At 60.5% G+C, this 15,987-nt stretch overlaps 1 protein-coding gene across 4 annotated transcripts in view; it reads left to right on the top strand.

The window, feature by feature from the left end:
- The first annotated feature begins 1,963 nt into the window (after positions 1 to 1,963).
- FOXP4 (forkhead box P4) overlaps positions 1,964 to 15,987 on the top strand; it is a 61,199-nt gene continuing 47,175 nt past the window's right edge. For 3 of the 4 annotated variants that reach the window (XM_087761914.1, XM_087761913.1, XM_087761911.1), the window contains exon 1: positions 1,964 to 2,194. The gene's annotated coding sequence lies outside the window, so the exon portion shown is untranslated. Of the gene's footprint in view, positions 2,195 to 3,102; positions 3,173 to 15,987 lie in introns of those variants that run through there. The other variant, XM_087761912.1, reaches the window with a different exon arrangement.

Raw genomic sequence — 15,987 nt, 5'->3', positions numbered from 1 at the left:
GGAGAGCGCCCATGGACGATGCTCAGCCAGCCCCGGCTGCGGGTCCAAGGCGTCGCCCGGTCGCCTTCCCGCGGCCGCCGGTGGAGGCTGGAGGATGGCCAGGAGGGGAGGGAGGGCTTTGCCACGCCGTGGATGCCAGGCTGGAGTTTGCGGGGTGCGGAGCATGGCGCTGCCCACCTGCCCGGCTCGCAGAGGGCTCCTGCCCTGCCCGGGGCTGCCTGCAACCGGGTCCCACCCTTGCAGAAAAACGCCTGCCTGCGACAGAGAAAACGCCATCGAAGCCAGGGAGCACGGAGACGGCTGGCTGGAGGTTTGTTCATCTGGTTTTTCATTGCAAGGGAGAGGGGAAAGCTGTCCCTCCCCGAAGGAAAGCGTGCTGGCAAGAAGCGGAGCCCTCCCCTGCCCGCAGCGCCGGGGCTGGTGCACCGTGCTTCCGAGAAACGGGTCCTGGGGGGCCTCTTCCAAGAAAGCCGGCTCCTGCCACCGGGACCTGATTCTGCAGAAGTGGGTGTGCAGCAACCGCTCATCCGATGGGAGCCCCAGAGCTGCTCGAAAGCAAGCTGAGCCCTCCGGAAAATCCCAGGCCTCCAAAGGGTTGGGTTAAGACCTGGGTTTAAGGCTAAGCGCAGCCTAGGAGCCAGTCCAGTGCTCGCAGTGCTCCCAGCCAGCCCTGCCCTCGCCCTTCTCGTTTGTCCCCTCGAGGGAAGATTTTTGGGGGGGAAAACTGATGGGTTTGCTGGCATCTTTGCTAGGGCCACCAGAGCTTGTACCTGGGGGGGAGCCAGTTTTTCCATCGTACAGAAATTCCCGGATACAGACTTTTCATTGAAGAAAAGATTATTTTTTTGAAACCAGTTTTCCTGTAAAAAATGAAATTATAGGAAAAAGAATCCAGGTGAGTTGAAATACTTTTCATTCCAGTTTCACCTTTTAAAACTAATTTATCTGTCCATAAAATGGAAATGTCAAAAAAGCTACTTTTGAAGAAAAAAAAGGAGAGCATAGAGTGGTCACCCTTTGGTGCTATTGAAACGCGCTGGCTTCGACACTTAGCGAAAAACTTTATTTCACTCCTTCCACGTGAGAGCTGGGCCACCCGTCCCGAGCCCGCGCAGGTCCCTGCGGCCGGTGGGACCGTCACCTCCCAGCCTGCTGCTCCCAGCCAGACTCAGCGCCAGGCCGGGCGCCGAGCCCTCCTCCGCAGCCTCTGCTCAGAGGTGGCCCCAGCGCCTGGGCGACCGTTTGGGTCCAGCATCTGCAGGGAGGTTTGGGCCCCTCATCCAGAAGACATCTGGGTCCAGCATCCCGGTGCTGGTTTGGGTCCAGCACCCTGACGCGGGCTCTGCTCCCCCAAGGGCTCTGGGGACCCTCTCCCTGCCGGCGGGACGGGATGTCGGGGTGTAACAGAGCCGGGCTGGGGGGCTGCTGGGGTCACCAGCGCAGTGCTTTGCTGTTCCCATCCGTAAAATGGGGTCAGTGGCTCTGCCCCGGCTCTGCCCCGTGCACCTCGTGGGCGGAGGCGTTCCCCCCCCAGCACCCCCAGCCGCCCGCTCCCCCGTGCCTCAGTTTCCCTCCCGCGCCCCCCCCCCCGCCCAGCCCCGGGGCATCGCTTTGCCCCGGGGACCAAACGCGGCAGCAGAACCCAATTAGCGCAGGCGTTAATGAGCAAAAGGCGGAGGGGGAGAGGCGAAGAGACCGGGGCACGTCGCCCTGGGGTGGGGGGGTGCAGAGGGGGGCACGCCTCCCCCCCACCCCAAAATAAAAGGGCGGGCGGGGGGTGCGTGCCCCCCCCCGCCGGCCTGGGCAGGGGGAGGAGGCGGGGGGGCGGGCGGGGAAAGCGGCTGCACCTGCTTTAGAGGAACTATGGTAGGCGGCCGGCGCCCGCCCCGCGCCGCCGCGCCCGCGCCGCCGCCGCCGCCGCGCCGAGCCGGACCTGAGCGCGGCGCGCACGGCCCCGGCCCGGCCCCGGGCTGCCCGCGCTCCGCTCGGCCCGGCGCCGCCCAGCAGCCGCAGCAGGGCGCCAGGGGCGGCGGCGCCGGTGCCCGGGAGCCCCCCGCCATGCCGAGCCGCTCCTGAGCTCGCAGCCCCGCCGCGGCCGCCCCGTCGAAGTTTGGGGAAGGTGCGGGGGGGTGGAGGGGGGGAGAGGCGGCGCGGCCGCATGCCCGCCGCGGACCCCGGCGCTCGGCGCGACCAGGTGGGTGAGAGCGGAGCGGAGCGGGGCCGGGCGGGAGGGTCCCCGCGTCTCCCCGCTGCGCGCCGCGGGGGTGTGCGCTGCCCCCGCCGCAGCTGCTGCCGGCGCGGGGGGTTCGGGACGGGCCCCGGCCCGCGGCAGGTGTGGGGCGGGCGGGGGGCGCCGGCCCTGCCTCCCCGTCCCCCCCCGGGGCGCGGCGGCTCTGGCGCCCGGCCGCGCCGCGCTCGGAAGTTTGTTGCGGCGCCCGGACAAAGGGAGCGGGGCCGGGGGCTCGGGGGGGCGGGGGGCGCGGGGGCCGGGGCTGGGTGCGCACCGCGGGCGGGGGGGGGTCCCGGTGCGTGCGGGGGCCCCGCTGCGCCCCCGGCTCGGCGCGCCCGGGGCAGCCCCGGCGGCGGAGGGGTGCGGGGGTCTCCGCCGCCCCCCGAGGCGGTTCCCGGGGGTGGGGGGGTGTCGGTCCCCGGGAAACTCGCGCTGCGGCCGCGGGAGCCGCGGTGCCGGATCCGGACCCGCCTCCGCCTCTGCCCCGCGCCCCGGGGGCTTCGCCCCGGGGGGAGCGCGGCCGCCCCTGCCCTGCCCGCCGCCCCGGGCCCTTCCCTGGGGCTTCCATTTCCCCCCGTCTTTCCTCTCTCCCCGGCAGTGTTGCTTTAACTCCAGCTGCGCGGGGGCTCGGGTGGGTTTTTCCCCCCTTTCCCCCCATCTCCTTTTAACTCAGCCCCAGCCCCGCCGCTCGGTGCCCAGGAGCAGCCCGGCGGCGGCGATTGCCTCCTTCGCGAGAAAGCAGTAAGGCAGCCCCAAGTTTTGAGATTTCTGGGAGAAGCAGCCACCGCCGTCAACCTGCAGCCGGACCGGCCGTCGCTCCAGCAGCGTCCTGGGAAATCCGCGGTGACTAAAATAATAACCCAGAGTGCAAGGTGAGGGGAGAGGAGGACAAATGCACGGCTTCGGATGGAGCTGGAGGATATTCCCAAGAAATTCCCGCAGGTTTGGATTGCGGAGGGGGGGTTACGGCAGCCGGCTGCGCGGCGAAGCCCTGCCCCGCGTTTCGCCCGTGCCTGCGTTTCACCCGGTTGCAAAGTTTGCGAGGTTTCGGTGTGCCTTTGTTCGGAAGGGGAGCGAGGCTGGGGGGGCGGTTTCTGGGCTTTTGGGGGGGTCTTTATAACCTCGCCACGATGCCCGCTGCCTGCGGGAGGTCTTGGCAGGCTGGCAGGGACCCTGCCGGCAGCGGCTACTAATAATATCGGCAATAATAATGTGTTTGGAAAGAGTTTTTATTACGGAGCTGTCGTCTTCTGGGAGTTCAGAAATTCCCGGGCAAATATCGTTTAACAAAGCTGGCGGCGGTGGCCAGGAGCCCCAGATCAGCCTCTTTCATCCCGTTCCCAGCCCGGTGCCCGCCTTCGTTGCGAGATGCTCTCCCAGCCCCGGCGCTGGCAAAGTTGGGATATTTCTATTCTTCCCTGATCCATCTCCCCCGTCTGCGGGATAAACAAACGCGCCTCTGTCTCTTCTCCCCTCTCCCCCTCTCTCCCGCTAAAGAAGAAAGGCACTTCAGAAAGTGCTGCGTTAGCAGCAGATTGCTCTGAATATTTCTTTTGGTGGTAGGAAATCTGTTTTGAGTTGGCAGGCGCGTTTCGAAGGTGTGTATTGGAGAGAACAAGTGGAGTGGAATTGGTTTTTCTTTTTCCATTTGGGAGTGATTTTTTTTTTTCCCCCTTGAAAAAAAAAAAATAAGCACAGGGCTGTCTCTCTCCCTCTCTCCCCCTCTCCCCTCCTGTGCACTTTTAAATACAAATAAAAATGTGCGTAGGGGAAAGCAGGAATAATTCACAGGCATCTGCGAACGCCACTTTGCTCAGAGTAGTGGTCGGGAAGCGCCCGCTTTGAAAACTTGTGCTGGGATTTTTTTGCTATTCTTAATATAGTCCTAGAGGAATTTGTGTCCGAATTCCTCCCCAGCATCGCTCGTCGGCTTCAGGCAGCTCTTCCATCCCCGTCGGTCTGCCGGGAGCCCGCGCTAGCCGGGGATTTGCCTTTTACCACGCTCAGAACCAACTTCGCATCGGATTAAGACCTCACTTTTCCGCAAGCATTGTAAAGCTGTGGGGCATACAATAAAAATGTTATTAGTTTCTGTATTAAAAGGTTGGGTTGTTTTTAACCCAAACCAGAAGTAGGATTTACTTTTACAAATTTCTTCTTGTGTGTTAAAAATTTACACGAGAAATGTGTTATGCTGGAGAACAGGCATTTGATGTTAAATCAACCCAACATGTGTCTTGCACAGGCGGTGTGACCCCGGTCCCCGTGTGTTTGTGTGGACGTGTTCCCTTTCGTGCCCCCCCGTATTCCCAATTAAATGTAGCGAAGTCTCAGGCTCTTGTGAAATCTAACTCTTAATTTTTTTTTTTTTTTTTTTTTAATTCCCACCCCACCTTAAAGTCCATTGAAAAATCCAACAAGCCCTCAGGGGTGGGTGGATGGAGAAAATAATCAGATTTGGAAAATTTACCCTATTCCCCTGCATTTTCTTTTTTTTTTTTTTTTTTTTCCGTCTCCCCCCCCGCCCCTGTCCAGGTCGCTGAAACCGAACCGGGGAGGGAGCTGCGGGAGGGAGAAGGGCCAGGGTTCCCCTGCGGAGCTTCGTCAGGGCCGGGAAGCCCGGGTGGCTCCTGCCTTTCTGCGGCCCTTTGTGGGGCCGGGGGCGAGGCGGGGAAGAGCCTTCCCCACCCTCTGCCGCAAGTAACGGGCAGGAGCTGCTCTTCCGAGATGCTCCCCGTTTTTTATGTTGTTTTTTTTTTTTATTTTTAATTTTAATTTATTAGTTGTTGCGTGGTTTTTGTCGGGGTTCCCCCACCCCAGGCTCCTTTCGCTGGGGTGTTTGGCCTGGGGACGGGGATGCCTCCGCTCCGAGTGCGGGTCGAGCATCGCTCCCGTGATAAAAGCCAAACCGCTCCGAGAAACCGGCCCCGTCACGCAGCGCGAAGTTGAGCTCGGTGGAAGGGGAGCAGTGCAGGACAACAGGATTGGCATGGAAAATCCCCCCCCCCGTAAGCTGTGTGGCCCGGGGCGCATCGCCCAGCGGGGCCGGGGGAGCGGCGGGTGCCCCCTGCTCGCCGTTCGGGGCAGGGAGGGATGCGATGGAGGACGCCTGGGCGAGGGAGGGCTGGGACTTCGCCTGCCGGGGGGGCAGAAGGCTGAGCAAACAGAGCGAAATGAAATAAAACGGATTAAAGTTGCTGCTGGGGGGAGGGGGGGAGGGGGCTGATACTCAGACCCCAAAAAAAAATATATAAAAAATATCTGTGAACGCCATGTCCAGCCCCGGTCACCTCCCTGCCCGGCCGTGGGGTTTACGTCCTCGTTGGAAAGGGAAGAGCAGGGTGCGTTTAAAAAAAATAAATCTGTGCAGTGTATAAAACCAAGTGACACTAAAATATCTACGCCGGGCCCTCGCCCTTTCTCTCCTAATAACCCGGCAGGAATGCGAGTGCACTCAGTTGTGAAGTTGCTGCCCGGAGAGCCCGGCAGCTTTTCTTTTCTGCCGCTGGAGAGGGGGATGCTTTGAGCCTGCTGCTGTTTGTGTCTCGCTGTGGGGCTGGGGGAAAGGGGGGTGGCAAGGCGCTGGCTTTCAGGTTTTTCCTCTCCTTTTCTTTTATTTTTTTTCCCCCCTTTCCTCTTTTCTTGTTGGTCTGGCGGGGAGGGTGGCAGGGGGGAGCGAGGCCGGAGGAGGAGAGGTACGGTGCTGGGTTTGCCTTTGTAGCAGCAAGGTGGGGGGCGAGCCGTGCCCCCGGCCGGCAGCGGGGCTCAATCTTCCAACTGGAGAAAGGCGGGAGAGCCCAGAGGTCCCCGGCTTTGCTTTTGCTGCTTTAAAAGTAATACACGTTTATGGCGTCACGTTTCCCACTGCGGAGTGGGGTTTGGTAGCCTGAAGTATTTGGGGAAATTCTCTTATTTATGAAAGGGAGAGCTGGGGCGGTTTTTCCCCTTCCTCACGGTGGTTTTGAAGCCCAGGAGAGCCCCGGGTTGCGGCTGGCAGGCGGTTTGTGGAGGTCTCGTGGGGATGCTCCCCACCGCTCGCACCACAGCGTCTCCCTGCTGCGTGGGGGGGTCCCACCTCCTCCTTGGGAGCGATCCTGGGTTCATCCTCTGCTCTGCACGGGGGCTCCCGAAATGACCCTGCCGCTGCCTCGGCGTCACCTGCCGCTTCTGCAAGTGGAAACTTGAAATTTCCTGTCCCGTCCTCTTTGATTTCCAGCTCCTCCGGCACGGCCACGGGGCAGGGGAGGTCAGCGAGGTCCTGCCCCGGGAGGGATGCGCCGTGGGCATCTTCCTCGCGGAGGGGCGAGCGCTGCGTTAGCAGGAGAGTGAGGGGAAAAAGGGGGAAAATAAAACTGCAAATGCACTTGGAAACCCGTCGTTCGCTTCAGAAGATGTATGAAATCCTCTGTGTGCCACTTCTGGAGACCTCGATGCACCTGAGAGAAGGGCAGGGGTAGCTGCTTGCTTGAAAATAAAGCCAGGGGCTGTCACCTCAGTTTGGCAGTGAGCTGCCCTCCGGCTCGCGACGGGGTCGGGCTGGCCCTGCTCGTCCCTCCGGGCGGCCGCGGGGGCTTTGGCCAGTGAAGCTCGCTCCTCTGCCAGCTGATGGGAGAGCGGTGCGGGGAAGGACTCGCACCCATTTTGTCATCTTGCAAAACCTTCGCCCTCCCCCTGCTCGCTGTGCTGCACCTTTTAAAGTCAAATATAACTTGCAGGTCAGGATGGGGCTGGGCACAGCTTGAAAAACATCCTATTTTTTTTTTCCCCTGCTGCAAGTGTTTGTTGTATAAAATACAGTGAAGATGCTGCTTGAGGGCTTTTTTTAAACTTTTCCTAATTTAAACCCCTTTTGGCAATCGTATAGGCAAGTCTCTATGCTAAAACATGTTGCTGATAACCAGGCTGCCCGTGACAAAACTGTGCTTGCAAGTGGAACAGCATCAGGGAAGGGGAAGAATTAAGAGGCAGAAGCAGCGGAGGAGGAGAGCTGCTCCCTTCGGAGGTCAGCAATGCGATGCTGCGGAGGAAAACGCAACCCGTCTGTCCGCCACGTTTTATTTTATAAAGATCCTGCTGGAGGAGAGATTAGATCTGGGGACGGAGCTGGAGGGAAGTCATTAAGGGATTACGATGCCGTGGGCGCGGGGCTGTAGCGGGACCTGGATACCCGGGCAAAGGAGCCCTGCCTGTGCGAAGCACTTGGCACCGGGAGTCGGGCTCTGCTCTGCTTTTTTTTTTCTAAAGGAAAAAAAAAAAAAAAAGCCTGTGTTAGCAGTCCGCTCTGCCGAGCGGTTAGCACGGGTAAAGCAAGCGGGTGTCGGCGTTCGCCGGCCCCAGGCGACACTTGCCGCCCGGCTCTCGTGCCCTGGCAAGTTGGCAAAAAGTCTCTCGAGGCGTGTTCTGGTGGAAATCCTCCCCCTGCGCCGCCGTCGCTGGGTCCAGTTTAGCAGCAAAAACATGCTTTTTTTTTTTTTAGCAAAACAGGGAGTGGAGTGTGGCTGTGGGAGGAAATTTCTGCTGGTCCCGACGGCTCGGCTCTGCCGGGGGCTCCTGGGGGTGTTTATCGGAAGCGAAAGGTGCAGTAATAAAACTTTTTTTTGGAAGAGTACTTTCAAAACCATGGAAAGGGGCAAAACAAAAAAAATTCTTTTTAAGGTACTAGAGGAGGAAGAAAAATCCTGTGGGGGGCCCCGGTTTGGAGCTGATTTGGAAGCTGTTTATTCTGCCTCATTGGCAAACCTCCTCCACGTGACCGGCTTCGGTGGGGAGCTGGCACCGGCCGGCTGGGAAACCACGGATGGGACCAGGGAGCGCCGGGATGGTCCTGGGGCTGCGGGGAGCAGGGGAGCTACAGGCCCCTGGGGAGGAGGAGGAAGACCCCCATGCGATGGGTACGTGCTCCGTGCGTGTTGTGCGGGCTGTTTGGCAGCTCGGGGAGATGCCGTCCCCGGGGGGTGTTTTTGCTCGGGCACCGATGCTCCCGTTTAAACAAACACAGGGATCAGCCGGGATGAGCCGCTCGCCCGGAGCGGGTGGTGTTGAAACAACTTATTTCAACACACCTTTGCCAGGTCGCTGGCGGAGCTGGGTTTATCTGGTGGGATTTAACTGCGCCGAGGCTAATGAAGGCATAAAACAGCAATGGTGCCGTCCGGGGCAGCGAGCGCTTCCCGCGCACTTGGGATGGGCGAGCCGAGCATCACGCCGCAGAGTCGCCTCGGGGGCCAGGAGCTGTCGAAGCCCTGACCCCGAACCCTCCGGCCATTTGCTTTCTTCCTCCGAGTCTCGGTTTATTCCACAAGCCATAGATTTTAGGTGAGTGTGTTCTTCTTGTCTGCTTATTGTGAATCTGCGAGCCAGGGACTGTCCTTTATCTGTTCACCTGTAGCGAGATCTGGACGGGGACCGCCTAGGAGAAGCTGTGACGGGCTTGGTAAAAGATGTCTTCAGCCTTAGAAAAGAGGGACAGCGGAGGAAGACTCGAGGTCGGTTGCTTAATGCAAAATGTAAGGCCAGAACCTATGCTCCTGAGCGAAGGATGAGCTGGGATCCCATCTACCCAGGGACGTCCCCTCCTCCTGGTGGCCCCTTGGCTTTGGTTTTCTGCCTGCAGGTTGTCTGCTGTGGCCCATTAGTGGGAATGCGTTTGCCCAGTGACTTTCTGCCAGTGCTTCTTGCGCTGGGCTCCTGGCTCGGTTGGATGCCACCCATCACGTGCCGGGATCACGGCGCGTCGGTTGGGTTGGCCACCGCGGGATGGGGTTTCTGGCACGGGCGATCCCGCTTCGGCCACGCGGTCCTGGGTGCTGCTGGGAGGATGCTCCTGGCTGCAGGACTGTCCCCAAACCACACTGGGACATGAGGCTTCGGGGGCACCTTGGCTCCCAGCTTGCTCAATGGCTTCATCCCCAGCTCCCGGGGGATGGAAACGCCTGTCCGGGATGGCAGGGGGCAAGGTGCCCTGGAGCTGTTTAGGGCTTGGGGTGGTCACAAGGGTGCTGGAGGAGCCACCCCCAGGCAGGGGCAATGACTTATGGCAAGGAATACCTGGCAGAGATGAAGTTTCTTGTTGAGCATTGGGAGGTTTTGGCTGAACTGGACCAGAGTTTGGGCAGGAGTGGTGGGCAGAGACCTTGGGTTGGGGAGGGAAAAACCCTCTCCCCTGACCTGGGGCTTCCCGTACGGTGTTGTGTCCCCTCTGGCTGCCGCTTGCCAGGCCGCGTCCTGGCAGCCACGGAGCTGCGTGGCACCGGGAGCGCTTTTGCAAGGGCTGTGTTGGCTTTTGGGCTGCTCCGGCTGGAGAAGCGCACCCCACAACTTGCTGCTCTTGGGCATGGTGTGGAAGCAGTGCGGGATCTCGGTGCCTTGAACAAAACCAAAAGGCCCTTTAGCGACTCACAATTTTTTTTTGTTTGTTTTGGACTTCTCCCCCGTTCTCCCAGGGGAGCTCCGTGCACCTGGCGAGGGGCCAGCGCTGCCGAGCATCCTGTGGCCCCGCATCCCTGGCCCGGCTCCCAGCTGGGAGAGAGGCAGGAGGAGGTGGTGAGGAGCTTTCTGCCACTGAGAGGGTTTCCCGGTGGGTGGCCGTCACCCAGCGGACTGGGTCCTTCCTCCAGAGTCCAAAGTCCCCCAGCCGATCCCTCCTGGATGCGGCCAGACCTGATGGTGGGAGGGAAATTCCCCGGAGCACAGCGTAACTCAGATCTGGAGTACAAATATGGCATCATTGGGCCTCTTAAAAAACGGAAGGAGGAGAGAAAATAAAGGGGGGCGGTGGGAGGGAGGGAGGGTGTCCCATAACTTCTGTGGCAGGAAATGTGGATTTTGAAAATGTGCTGTGCCAGGCGTAGCTGCAAAACCCCCTTGCTTTGCTGAGATGGATTCGGGTAGGGCAAAGCTGTGCTTCCATAAAGCGCCATCTCCAGCTTTGTCCTTCTCTGGGGTTGTTTCCGAAGTATTTACACTTTCTTCTTTTACTCCCCAACCCGCTTTCCCCACAGCGAAGCTGCTTCCAGACCAGAGCAGTGCCACGTTTATTCTGCATTTCTGCAGCGGGGTCCCGGTGGGACGTGGTTTGTTTTGGTCTCCCCCTTCCCATCTCCTGCTCGCGTTGCTGTGCCCTGCACTTGGCTTCGGCTCTGCTGGGAGTGGGGTTTGGGGAGCCAGGCTGCGACTGCTCTGCCTGGCACAGATGTTCACCCTTAATAAATTAAAACCTCAAAATCGACATGATTTCTCATTTGGAAAACAAAAGGGACATTTGTCCCCTGCTGTGCGGGTAAATCTGGGGCTGGAGCGAGGCGGAGGAGGGTGCTGCTGTGCATCCCGTTGCTCCCAGTTTGTCTCAGCCTCTCGGCACCCGGGGTCTGAAGCACTCGTGCCTTGCTCCTGCCCCCCAGCAGGGCCTGCTCCCATCTCTCCGACCCCCCGGCACGAGGGGTGGTGGGTTTGTAGGGTGCTGCTGGCAGCAGGGTCTGGGTTTGACAGTGGAGCCGTTGCTGCTGCGTGTAGGTGCGAGGCAAGGAGTGGGTGAAGGAGAGGAACGGGCAGGCTGAGATGCACGGGGCCAGATCCTGTGCCCGTGCGAACCTGAGGGCGGTCAGAGCTACCCTGGTTCCCCCAGCAGACCCCAGTGGGTGGGGGTGTTACCCCCGAAAGCACGCTGAGCCCTGGGAGAGGCTCTGAAGCCGCCTGCGTGGGGGGGTGCTGGGGTCCCCTCTGTCCTTGGAGCTGGGCTCGGTCGCCTTCTGGGAAGGGGTCAAGATCAGGCGTTCCCCTCTCGAGTGCCTGCAGGACGCTGCAGATCATGCGTTACAGCAGCGGGGGTTCGGGCCGTGTTTGTGCACATCACACCCGGCTGATGGAGGCCCGGGGGATTGCTTGGGAGGGCTGGGGGACATGCAGGGGGGAGAGAAGAGGTCCCTGACGTGCACCGGGGGCAGGGGGACCTGGATGTGGTTTTCTTCGCTTTCTGGCCCCTCTGCGCAGGGTTTCTGGCCTGGGCAGGGACATGGGGGCAGCAGAGCGTGGGGCATCGCTGCTGTGTACAGGGTGGGCCAGCGAGTGCTGGCCCCCAGGTGCCCCTCGAGGGCTTGTCCAGCCTGCGGAGGCAACTATGCAGTCCCGGGAAAAATCTCCCCAGATCTGGGGTTTGTTGTCTGTGTTAGGGAGGGGAGATGCCCGGTCCTTGCGCTCTTGAGAGAAGCAGGTAAAGGAAAATGTCCCAAAATCCGTCCCGGCAAGGGGTGGGAGCGCGAGCGTGCTGGAGAGATCCCAGTAAGGGATTTCTGGCCGAGCTCCGCTCCCATGACGCGACACGAGGTTCATTTCATCCCTCTTTTGCCGTAGCGACAGGCGGAAGATTTGTGCTGAAATTTGGGTCTGAGTTTCCCCGGCTCCTCTGCTCGCCCTGGTAGCAGCAGTCGTGCTGCGGGGACCAGCTCGGCTCCTTGTAATGGGACGGATCCCCAGGGCTGGGCTCTGCCTGCCCTGAAGGGCGCTCGGGACTCTCCGGATACGGCGGGCAGGTCGGGGTCGGCACGGCTCTATTCAGGTTATTCATGCTTCTCCTTTTAAAGCAGGATTTTATTTATACCTAGCGTGGCAGAGTCTGCTTTTAGGGCCTGTTTCAAAATCCCTTGAAGTCTTTCCCTTGATGCCGGCGGGCTCAAGCCCTGAACAAATGTTCTTTTCCTTCGGAAGTGGAGCTGCAGCTCCGAATCTGGGTCAGACTTCGGGGTTGTCGGAGCAGCCCCGTCAGCGCATCAAATGCCGCCTTGTTCCCGCACCGCACAGGTATCGCACTGGGGCCGACTCCGGCATCACCAGCCATGTGGCTGGGCAAAAGCAGTGCGGGAGTGGTTTCCCCCTGGGCTATAGAGCTGGTGGTTTTAAAATAGTCTCTGATGAAAAGGCCAATCCGTTTAGAAATGCAATGAGATGAAGTTTAACAGGCGAGGGGGCTCATTTGAGGATTGATGCCGGCTTTGGGGAAGGTCGGTGCCATCTGGTCACTTGTGTCCCTGCTGTACCGGAGCAGTGGGTGCCGCAGTGGGGAGCAGTGGTGCCGCTGAATTTCCAGCTGTAGATTTGGGCTGCTGCAGGAGGAGATGGCAGCCGTGCCCATCCGTCTGGGAGAGGGATGGAGGGACAGACCCCCGGCCTCTGCCCTCAGAGGCGTCGTGCATCTCCTTTCATAGCAGGATTGCTCCTTGCCGACCGCGGCGGCGATCTCTGCTGGTCCTTGCTGTTGCAGATACAAATGCTCTGGGAATTCCCTGGGGCTGGGAATGAGCAGGGAGTTGCTCATTTTAGCCAGAGATTTAAAATAATAATTGGTGTTTTAAAATTCCTGGCAGTGGGCAGGAGCCGTCATCTGTGTTGGGGCTGGCTGGGGCCATGGGTCTGGGGGTGCCGGTGCGGGCAGGTATGGGGGGCTCGTGGATCGGGCAGGGAGGTGGGTCGTGTCCCTGGGGGAGCTGGTGACCCAGACTGCGTCTGCTTCATGTCCTGCCTGGTGCTATGTCCTGGTGTCATTGCTTTCCCTCGCCCTGATGTGATGATTTTTGGTCCAGGGGGAAGGGGGACGTCCCCTGGGTTGGCGGCCGGTGACGGACCCTGTGGCACTGTGTCTTACAGCCGGTGATCACGGAGCGCTCACTGCCTGCCCGGGGGGATGCGCTTTGGGGACGGGGGAGAGGGCTGCCTGTGACCCTGTCTCAGCGGGAGATGCGGAAAGATGATGTGACCTGATTGCGGAGGAGCGGTGCCAGCGGGGAGCCCGGGCTGTGGTGCAGCTGCGGTGGGGCTCGCGCCGAAGCTTCCCGCGTGTGCACCCAGTCCGAGGTGGGCACCCTCGCCTGCGACCCCGTGCAAGAGCCTGTGCACACCCGCAGCTATGCGGAGCCCTGGGCTGGGGGTTTCTGGGTTCCCCAGTAGAGAAAGCAGCTTGCGATGCCCGAGCTGCTGCTGGGGTGCCTTGCTGCGGTTCCCATCAGCTGGCGGTGAGCCCTCCCTGGGCAGGGGAGCACGTCGGGAGCCAGCTGGGTACTGGGTACCTTGAGCCCCTTTCTGCCCCAGCACCCATGGGTGCTCGCAGGGCCCCCGGGACTTGGCAGCCAAGAGCTGTGGGCCTGGGTGAGGTGCGGGGTGTTACAGCTTGCAATCGGTGAATCATAAACTAATATTCTGAAGAATGAGGATTATTTTTAAGAGGGGTGGAGAGGGGAAAACCCCACAGTTTTTCAGGTGTGCTTTGCAATGAGGATATGCCTAACACCACATTAACGGTAATAATCCCCCGGGTTTGCACGGTGCTGGCTGTCCCGCGCCGGTGGCTCCCTTGGCTGCTGCAACACGGCCGCTTCTGGCCTGGAGCACCGGCAGCCGCCTGCGTGCTGCTCTTGGGTGTCGTGGCACCCTGAAGCTGGGCTTGTTCGGGGATCTCGCTGTTCTCAGGAGGAAGCATCGCCTGCTGCTGGGGATGAGCAGGGATTCGGGAGGTGCAGATCACCTTGATTCACTTCGTCCTCCCATAGCTCTGTCCCAGTCCATAAAGCAGGGATGTGCTGCCTGGATTCAGGAAGATGCTGCGTCCCGATGTGTGGTCTGGTAAGGGCTGAGCTTTGGGGATGCACAGGGCTCGGGAGCCTGGATGGATCGGCATGACCTGGGGATGCCGTGGGTGACACCAAAGTGATGCTGTGGGACCAGATCACCTGCCCATGTTGCCGGCCTGGCAGCAGTCCAGAGGGATGCTGAAGCCATGGAGGTGTGCTGCCATCCCGCCGGGAACGGAGGGGAGAAGCTCTCGCTGCATCTGCAGCCGTGGGTGCACCGGGCAAAGCGTCGCCCTCCCGGACGCCCCGGTGAAGGGTGCTGAGGGGGATGCTGTCCCTGGGAAGAGGACGTGATGGCTGTACGTGGCTCATCCAGGTCACAGGGAGAAGGAGCACAGGGGACCCTGGCGATCTCTTGGCTTCAGCACAGGGTCTGCATGGGGAAATGCTTCCCCCGGCCGGAGGGATGCTCCGAGCCTCTCCGCTGAGCCTTGCCCTCTTCCCGAGCGCCCGAAATGTTAAATGCACTTTCCCGATCCCCTGCACGGGCCATTCCCAGTGCAAGACCCCGGGACAGCCCAGCCTGAGCACGCCGCTTCCCAGCCTTTAAGAAAGCAGTGGAGAAATTGCTCATGTTATTCCGGTCGCTGCTCTAAGCAGAGATGTCGGGGCTGTCGGGAGCCGTGTTCGTCTTCAGGGCTTCGGTTTGCTCCGCGCGGGTGCTGAGGCTGCCGTGGGGGTGTCAGGCGCCCAGGCAGACCGGGAGACATTGGCTCCATGCGATGTGGAGCTGAGCTGTGCAGAAATAAAATCAGGAAGGTTGTTTGAAAGTGCCGAGACCGGCTCTGGCGGTGGCTGCGAGACGGAGCCGGCCTCGGGTCATGCTTGCCTCTGATTTGGATGCAAAAAAAACGGACTTCAGACCAGGAGTTCGAAAATGCCCAAGGATAGTTCTCCCCCCCATCGCCTTTTTTCTTCTCCCTCCTCGTGAGCAGCATAATTTCTCGATGGAAACCAGGCTTCTTCCTGCATAGAAATGGGATTTGCCGTGGAAAGCATCAATGTGCAGCAGGGAGCACATTAAATAGAGCGTTTTCTGGATGAATTTTTGCACAAACTTGATGGAGTCTGGGAAAACTTGCAGCATCTGAGTTCCTCCCTCCTGTTCAATAGGTACCGTGACTTTTTTTTCCTCCCCTCTGGATTATTTAAAGGCCAGAAGAAACTTTTAGCAAGCTCCAGTCTGACGTCGTGCAAACTCAGCTGGAAAATTTCGCTCAGGGTCCGGCACGGAGCAAGCGCACCGGGGCTCGTGTCCCAGCGCCGCGTCCCTCGGGGCCGGAGGCATCACTCACGCCGATGGCCCCGCCATCGCTCCTCGTCCTGGTCTGGTTTGTCCCTGCCCTGCTCCAGGTCATTTTTTTTCCTCCCCGGTTCTGCCCTTGCCCTTTGCAGCCTCCCCTTGAAGGGCCGGGGCCAGGGCAGCTCCTGCAGCTTGGTTCTGTTTTTATTTAAGAGCTTCCCCCATAAACACACCCTTGCTGGGAGCCTTCCTCTGCCCCGGCGCTGCCTTTATCATTCCCAGGGCTGCTGGGTGCCGGTGCCACGGGGCAGCGGGCACCTTTCTCCTGGGCAAGTTGGGATGCTTACCTGTGGCCCTCCTCTTCCTTGGCTTGCGTGGGGCGATGCCCTTCATGGCTCTATCCGACAGGAAGAGCCCTCCTCTTCCTCGGGTGCCCGAGGCTCCAGTAGACGGGTGCCTCGATGCGGGACACGCATGAGCGTGGGACCGTGTTCAGGCTGTCTGGGTTCAGAAGGGATGGAGGTGATTTTGCGTGTGCGTGGCGTGGTGCGTGGGCAAGGCGCGTTGTGTGTGCCCCGGGTGGGCTCAGGGCTCCGCCGCCGGTGGGATGCTGCAGCAGAAGGGCTGGATGAGACGTGCACCGTGGGTGCGTATCCCTGCTGTGTGTGTGGCTGATGGGGTAAAAAATAATTATGTGAGCCGGGCGTTGGGCACGTGGGCAGAGACTTAAACCCGAGTCGGGATTTACAGGAGATGCTGGAGGAGCTTTTGCAAAACGCTGGTGCGGTGCCGGCCGCGTCCCGGCAGCTGGCGGGGACGGACCTGGCCACTGGTGCTGGGCTGCGGAGCGGTGCCTGCGAGCCTCGCTGGGGCTGCGGGCTGGGCAGCGGCGCGGG

Source organism: Nipponia nippon, unplaced genomic scaffold, assembly GCF_047370975.1.
Source record: "Nipponia nippon isolate SJK-2023a ecotype South Korea unplaced genomic scaffold, ASM4737097v1 scaffold_25, whole genome shotgun sequence".
NCBI lineage: Eukaryota > Metazoa > Chordata > Aves > Pelecaniformes > Threskiornithidae > Nipponia > Nipponia nippon.
This window is presented reverse-complemented; position numbering and strand designations above follow the sequence as displayed.